The sequence below is a fragment of the Lytechinus variegatus genome, chromosome 15 (assembly GCF_018143015.1).
Source record: "Lytechinus variegatus isolate NC3 chromosome 15, Lvar_3.0, whole genome shotgun sequence".
NCBI lineage: Eukaryota > Metazoa > Echinodermata > Echinoidea > Temnopleuroida > Toxopneustidae > Lytechinus > Lytechinus variegatus.
The window spans coordinates 22,689,667-22,698,578 of NC_054754.1; positions in this window are offsets into that span (position 1 = coordinate 22,689,667).

An 8,912-nucleotide genomic window follows, 5' to 3' on the forward strand; every position below is an offset into this window, starting at 1 on the left:
TGTTCTTATTAAAGTTTTCTTTGTCTCTCGACATGTAGGTCAACATTTCCAGACTATGAAGGTGTCACGCCTTCTCCAATACATACATTTCATGACTTACATTGCAACTTTATCGATGTGTAACATGGGTTTCTAAGATTGACTAGGGACTATAAGGGAAAAAAGTGATCAAAGAATTAAAACAAAACAAGATAGTGGTCTAGAGGCTGGGCTAGGTCCTTTATTCAATTATGTGACGTCACAGAGAAGCATCTCTTCCATAGGCTGTATGGTATAAATAAAAAGAAAACGCACACGTCATTTTCTCTAAATCATGTCCATATCCCCTTCTAACATGTAGTATAGGATAGTATAGTAGAGGTTTAGTTCTATACTCCGTGTAAATTATTTTCCTCAAACGTTTTTTTGTTTATTTCCTTACTCCTTCTGCTTTGTTAGATCCTTTCTGCAAATAGTTAACTACATTCATGGCGCATCAAACATGCCCTTTTCTCAAAATCATCATTTCATTTCCCCCACTATATAGTAGTATAGGTTGTTTAGTTTACACTCCGTGAACATTATTTTCATCAAACTATTTCTTTTCTTAATTCCTTACTTCTTCTGTTTTTTTAAAATCCCTTTGCGCCTCAAAAAGTACTACACCAGTGGCGCATTATCCAGAGTTTGTCCAGAGTCCGGGGGAGCGTCTGACAACTTTCCTTAATGATGATTGACTGAGAGGCACTGTTACCATAGTAACTGTCGAATAAAACAGTACTTGTCGGATAAAACGTCTGACAAGTCCTTTCATGAAACACTCCCCAGGACGGAAGTGCTATTTTGATTCAGCAATGTTCGACAAAGACTTATTGATTGTTCAATGTCGTTAAGGACATCATCCGTCAATACATTTTCTATGTTCGTTAATCCGTCGTGCATGGAAGTGAAAACTCCCTTTATAATTCACGCACCTTCAACACATTTTATCCATCTCCCTTTGACCATATCATTCAGGCGTCCAGGCGAGATTCGAGAGCATATACGAGAGGTGCTCAAATGTCAAGACACTCTCTGCCTGTCACTTTTCACTGCAATGTATATCCCACAGAGCTATAGGCGCTGAAAAGACGGCGGGACGGCAACTTTGTTGAACGGGGAAAGCCCCCGGGAGTCCGCACTCAGAAGGTGTCCCAGTCGCCCAGCTGAATAAATAAACGACACGCCGATTTTCTCCATTCGGTTGTATGGTATTCTTAAGTGGGAAATAAAAACTGGAAAATGCATGAAGAGGGGAGCGATCGAAATGAAATGAACATGTTTGCTAGAAGAATATATCATGTTGCGATTATAAACACTTCAGCTTGCATTGAATTTAAGAAGAATATAGTGATAATGAGAAGAAATGTGAGAAGAAGTAAGTAAGCAGGCAAAAAGAAAGGGAGGGAGAAAAACAAAAGATGTGAATCTATGAACGAGCTTAACTTGATAGCAGAAGATTTCAGAATATCAGATGGAAAATAAAACGCTTGAGCAGGTAAACATTCGTCTCATCTTACCATATCTTAGAAGTGTTTTAAATCGGTTATCTTGGTATTTCAAACTCAGAATGTGTTTGGGGTATTATTTCAAATAACTTTATTGTTTTAAAATCCATTTAAGGTTTATTTTTTACTATTCATGAAGTTCCATGTACGTTTTTAAAAAATCATTTTGATCAGCTTTTTTTTATATTTCAACTGTCTATCTCTAACACCCCCCTCTCTATCTCTGTCTGTTTACCCATACTTTTATGCAATAATCTGATTGGCTCTGCATGTCTCAGTTTTGCACACTTTATATATATAATATTTATTGATAACGGTGCCTTTGATAAAAAAATTAAAAAGAAATAATTACTGAATATTGCACTTGGCATTTTATCACTCCTTTATTTGACTCATAAATTAAACATCAAACGAAATTCCAAGAATGATAATGACACTTCCATTATCTGTTTAATCTAAACCGAACTTTTCGATGATGATTATGTCATCTTAATTATATTTCCCAATATTTTCTACCCCCACGTTTAATTTCTGTTTCACACGCAGGAGTGCCTCCCTAAATAAAGACCTAGGTTACCAACGAGCTATTTGATGCTTGTATTAATTACAGCGGGTTACTAAATATACCGGCGCGGGAGCAGTCACGGTCATTATTGGAACAACCGAAGCGCGGCGCCGGAGGAAAAACCTGTGATGTCTCCATTAAACAACTCGTGCACTGCTTTACAAATAAAGGGGTCATCAATACTACACATTAGGAGACCGTCACAGTTACACTTCGGTATACACTAAAAGAAATACATTACGTTAAAATAGCATCTGACGTACACTCTGTGAACTGAAAGTGACATCTAATTAGGTTTCTTCATTTTAGTGTTAAATTTGGCACGTCAAAACTGTCCAACAATATTGAAGCACTTAATTGGAAAGGAGTGAACCTCTTGTTATTCAATCCAGGGGCGGATCCAGGATTTTGCAAGGGGGGGCATATGCAAAATTTGACAAACCTAAAAAATATTTTTAAAAAGACGATTTCCGCTAAAAATTTAATGTCATGTTGTCCCGCGTAACATTAATTTTGACAAGCAAACAAAAAAGAGAAGATTTTAAATAAAAACGAAACGTTGCTTAAAAAAAAATATTTGGTGTGATATTCAAAGGGGGACACATTTGTGTATGAACGAAATGTCTACATTATAAATTTTGACTCTGACTCTCAAAAAGGGGAGGGGCACGGGCCGGAAATGCTCCCTCACATTGATCCGACAATGATTTAATTCTATTTTAAACTATACGAGTTGACTTCTAATCTTCATCTTTCGTGAATTTTCTTTTTTTTTCTTAGCGATATCACCCTTGAAATATTTCATAGCACTTTAAAGTCTGTTATGAATAAACTAGACACAGTTGTATTTTTCCCATGCTGCCGTAATTTCCCATGTCGGGTAAGTACTTAAGTGAATTAGTGAACTTTATTGGGAGATGTAATTCATTCTAACGTTTTTAATCAATCGATGTGGGTCGTAAATGAAGCAGTTTACCTTGATAGCTGTCTATGTTTTGTTTTTGTTTTATGGCATGATTTATACTTGTTTATTAAACACACTAGATAGGCCTCTTAATCGTTAAGTTAATTAAACGGTAATAAAAACGTTAAGGCCATTAACGTAGTAGTCTTTAAAACTGACAAGCGTCTTCGCATAAATTACATTTACAAATTGTCTTTATGTAGTCTTATTTGAAACAAACCTATGAACCATATCAATTAATTCTTCTTCCCTTACTTTAGAAGGCACCCCTATGGAAATCTGAAAATCTGATTTATTTATAGGTTTATGGTTTATTGTCTCCTTTGTACGTGGAGCGTTGTGGCCCAGTGGATTAGTCTTCGGACTTTGAAACAGAGGGTCGTGGGTTCGAATCCCAGCCATGGCGTAATTTCCTTCAGCAAGAAACTGATCCACGATGTGCTGCACTCGACCCAGGTGAGGTAAATGGGTACCGGTAGGAAGTAATTCCTTAAGAAGCTGTGTGCGCTATGAACGCCTAGCTTAGCCGGGTAATATAGGAGCGCCTTGAGCACCTAACAAGGTGGAAATGTGCGCAATATAAATATCCTATATTATTATTATTATTGTTACCACCCCTCCCACTTTGCACTAATAAGAATACCCATTTTATCTTCCAAACTTAAAAAAAAAATCATGTTATTTACCTTTTTCTTTGCATATTTTTATCTTATGTCTCTCGCTCTCCCTCTCTTTCCACTCTCTCCCCTCACTCTCTCTCTCTCTCTCCCTCTCTCTTTCCCCCTCTCTCTCTCTCTCACTCTCCCTCTTTCCCCCCCTCTCTCAGTCTCTTTCTCTCTTTCATAATTATGCAACCCAACGTCCATACACACTCCCACATTCCCCTCCACCCATACATAGGCCTACCCAGCATAATAATGATGAGAAATGAAATTACAATGCGCATCCCTATTATGTAATCAATATACAGTACATATTACTGGTCTCCATTCTGTTATCACACATTATTTTCATCCATTAAATATCAATTGATGAGCAAAAGAAAAACGAGGAATCAAACACCTTAAAGAATCTCACACCCACATACACACCCTCTACATAACCACGCACACACAACCTCACTCCTATACCTGCACCATGCTCAACACACTATCACGAGTGCACCTAGTATGTAAACATTATACTCGTCGCACACACACACGCCCGCATACCCATACCATCAGTTACACATAACACACAAACATAATTAATACCTTCACCCCTTTCCTTACTTTTCCTTCTTTATTTCATTCCATCCCCTTCTATCCCTTTGTAACACTAGATAATTCTACGTACCTCAAATTGGCTTATCTCATCTTGCAAAGACCTGTATAAAGTACGGTGACTAACTTAACATCTACTTGAGATAACATACTGTATACCAATAATAAGTTCGTCTAATTCTCCTTTTCTCAATCTCTCCTTTCTCTTTTTCCAGTGACGGAAAGAGAAACAACATTATGAGGAGGCTAGATATGGTATATCGCGTAAATTGTGTTTTTAAAAAAATGTGCGAACGAGCGAACAAAAATCTCAATATTTTTATTTATAAGAAATGAATTTTGTGGTAGATTTTGACATAATATCCAAAAAAAAATATTATACTTCACCCTTCTTTGTGTAATTTTCTTTACTTTTAGCTTTGTTTTCTTAGTCGTGACTTTTTATTCTTTATGGGGGTAAGAGCCCCCCCCCCCACATCAGCGCATACATTCGTAATTCCGAAGCTTCGTAATTCCGAAGGTTCGGTTATTCCGAAGGTTCGTATTTCTGAAGGTTCGTAATTCCGAAGGTTCGTAATTCCGAAGGTTCGTCAATCCGAAAACGAAATAAGGTTCGTAATTCCGAAGGTAGATAGAGTGTTCGTCAATCCGAAAACGAAATAAGGTTCGTAATTCCGAAGGTTCGTCAATCCGAAAACGAAATAAGGTTCGTAATTCCGAAGGTTCGTTAATCCGAAAACGAAATAAGGTTCGTAATTCCGAAGGTTCGTTAATCCGAAAACAAAATGAGGTTCGTAATTCCGAAGGTTCGTCAATCCGAAAACGAAATAAGGTTCGTTAATCCGAAAACGAAATAAGGTTCGTTAATCCGAAAACGAAATAAGGTTCGTAATTCCGAAGGTTCGTTAATCCGAAAACGAAATAAGGTTCGTATTTCCGAAAATGAAAAATTATTCATTTTGGTAACAAAAACGGTATTGTCATTACAAGATTACACGATATTATGCAATGGCGATCGATGATACATGCTTGTGTTGTGGCCAAAAGCATGTATTTCATTAAGAATAGGCGCCCTGATCAAGCATAGGCTAATTTCGATTTTATCTGAGCAATTGCTGCCTAAGCAAATGGTTTAAAGATGCAGGGGATCAAGTGTTAGTCGCGTGCGAGGAATCTCTAGATAATAGGATTTGTATTGGAGGGGATGTCATTTTTAATAACAGCTTCAGCTGGTAATAAAAATAATACTATAATAATGATCCTTGTGAGATGTTGAAAGCGCGAATCGCAAGCTCAAACTAGTAGACATTTCATGTAACAAGACGTTAACTTAAACATTCTGAGCAGTTTTTTTAATCGTGAGAAAGATGTGTATCTTTCTAAAAAATTAACTCGAGGGCGAGCTGTAATTTGTTTATATACTGACCTGTAATCTTTTAAGGACTGCATTTAGTAACTCATGAATAGAATATATATCTCACGAACTAAATAATGAGAGCGCGAACCGCAAGCTTAAAATTTGTGATATTCCACCTGAAAACTGGACATTATATATTTTTTTGTAACCAGGAATAGAATGAGTTCCTCAATAAACAATACTTGATGCGAGCGAGAAACGTGAGCCAAAATTTTCCGATTTTCCAACCTGAAAACTGGACATTCTTGTAAAAATAATAATAGCTGGGAGAACAGTTTTCAATACTGAAGTGGCTTCCCTGGGTAAATAATATCTATATCATTATTATTCTAGGCCTACATGAAATTTCCAAAAGTTTGAGCACGTGATTCGCTCGCAACATCTCACAAGGATGCCCTTTTAACAGTAATTGACCAAAAAGGCAAATTTTACATCTTCAGATTTGATTTCTTTCCCCCAAAACCGCTTGCTTGCTACGCTCGCAGAAATGAAACGTAAATATATAATTTATCAATCAGTGATCACTTATTTTTTTTGCTCAATTCAATTACTAGAAAACACAAAACCTCTTTACACAGATGATAATCTCATGATGAAAATATACGTTTGCACCAAAGTGCCCCTATTGGCCCCTTTTTTTGGCTTTGCCCCCCCCCCCCCCAAGGAAAATATATTCCGCCGCCACTGGTTGAAACACGTATCGTCTTCATGGCTAACTGCAAAGATATTTTAAAATGTTCCCTTTAGATCAGGTCAGAGCTTATATATTTAAAATTTCTGTTTGCGATCTTGCTCGCAGTTATTATATATATATATATATATATATATTATTACATATATAAAGCTCGCGCTCGCATTATTTAAAAAGGGTTTATCATGTTATTACATATTTACTTTATTATATAAGTATAAAGCTAATTATTGACTGTTAGGACTACCCTTTCAAAGAAACAAACAAAAATCAACTTTAAGCTGCCGATCGAGGAAAATATGGCTGAAAAAAATATTGACGAAAGTTGGATCCGCCGGGAGGGAGGCAGGGGGCACTTGCACCCAAAAAATGAAATAAAAAATAGGGAAATTAATATTTTCCAAAATGGGAAAGTTCCTTTTTCAAAAATAAATATGCCGTTTTTCGTGTTTTTTCGAAATAAAATACACTTTTTAAAGTATACAAGTTAAGGCTGGAATATTGCAAATTTTCAGCTTGCGCTTCGCACTCTCATTCGATTGGACATGCATCCTAAAGAGGTCACTAAATGCTTTCTTTAACAGGTTCCTTTTCTGGTCAGTATGTTTAACTGCTTAAGCTGCGTTTTGCGCTCGTGTTAATTTTATAGTTAGATGCACATCTTTTTAATTCAATTCAATTCAATTCAATTCATTTATTCAATTCCAATAAAACTTACACATATCAAACAATTGCGTAAAAAAAAAAAAATCTTGAGCAGTGAAAATTCAAAATATAGTATTGAAATATGATATACAATATAAAAAGAACACATCATTATTGGAATAGGGCGGTCATAAAAAACCAAAAGGAATTGTCTGGATAACCACCCTTGATAACATAGTATAGAATTAGATTAATTCAATTTATAAATCATATTTAAGTAAAGAAAATTTATGAATAGGTAATGGGCATATAATTGTATAATGAAAACAAAACAGAACACAACAAGATACAAAGTCCGCACAAACCCAAAACAATAACAGGCAGTGCAGTAAAGACAGAATTTAAGTACTAGTGATTAAATAAAATTTCAATTTCCTTTTGAAAGAATACATTGAGTTGAGAGACTTTATTGCAATGGGGAGATTATTCCACACGACTGGTGCATGATGTCTAAATGAAAATGATACATAATTTTTATTAACAGTCCACAAATGATATTTATTTTTATTTCTTGTGTTATAATCATGCACAGATGAATTTACAATAAGCAATGAAGATAATGATTCATGAAGTAAATTGTGTTTATGTTTGAAAAGTAATATTGCACAGTGATATAAATTCAGTTGAAATACAGTAAGAATATTGAATTTGATAAATAATTCTTTTGAATGGGCTAATCTAGATGAGAATGTACATGTGCGAATTATCTTTTTTTGTAACATATATATTGGGTTCAACTTCGTGGGATATGTGTTAGCCCATACTACATTGCAATAAGATATATAGGGTAATATAAGAGTATTATACAGAGTAAAAAGATTTTTTTTTTTTTAATGACAGCAGAAATCTGCTCGGATGTTTAAAAACTTATTTTCTTTTTTTATTGAAATACCCTGAAGTTTTGGCTTGTGATTCACGCTCGCAACACCTCGCAATTATGCCATTTTAAGAATAATTGACCCCCAAAAACGTTTTAAAACTTCACCTTTGAATTTGTTTTACCAAGCCGCTCGCTCATTACATTCTCTTCCGAAAAATAAAGCCTAAACATACGTTTTGCCATAATAAGAAATCACTTCAAAAAAGATTTTTCTCTACTTAATCACTATCAAACACATAATGACTTCAAGCAGATGATAATCTTAAGGGGAAAATATCACCAAAGTGTCCATTTTGACGTATGAGTTTCATTTTATGGCTTTACCCCCCAAACGAAAATTCGTTCGGCCGCCCTTGCCTTCCCATCCTCATAACAATTGAACGGCAACAGTGTCCCCCGCCCCCCCCCCTTGCCTCTGCCTCTGCTTTCCCGGTTTTCATTTTTCGGATTAACGAACCTTATTTTGTTTTCGGATTAACGAACCTTATTTCGTTTTCGGATTAACGAACCTTCGGAAAAACGAACCTTATTTCGTTTTCGGATTAACGAACCTTATTTCGTTTTCGGATTAACGAACCTTCGGAAAACGAACCTTATTTCGTTTTCGGATTAACGAACCTTATTACGTTTTCGGATTAACGAACCTTCGGAAAAACGAACCTTATTTCGTTTTCGGATTAACAAACCTTCGGAACAACGAACCTTATTTCGTTTTCGGATTAACGAACCTTCGGAACAACGAACCTTATTTCGTTTTCGGATTAACGACCCTTCGGAACAACGAACCTTATTTCGTTTTCGGATTATCGAACCTTCGGAACAACGAACCTTATTTCGTTTTCGGATTATCGAACCTTCGGAATAACGAACCGTCGGAATAACGCCACAAATGTTCGGATTAA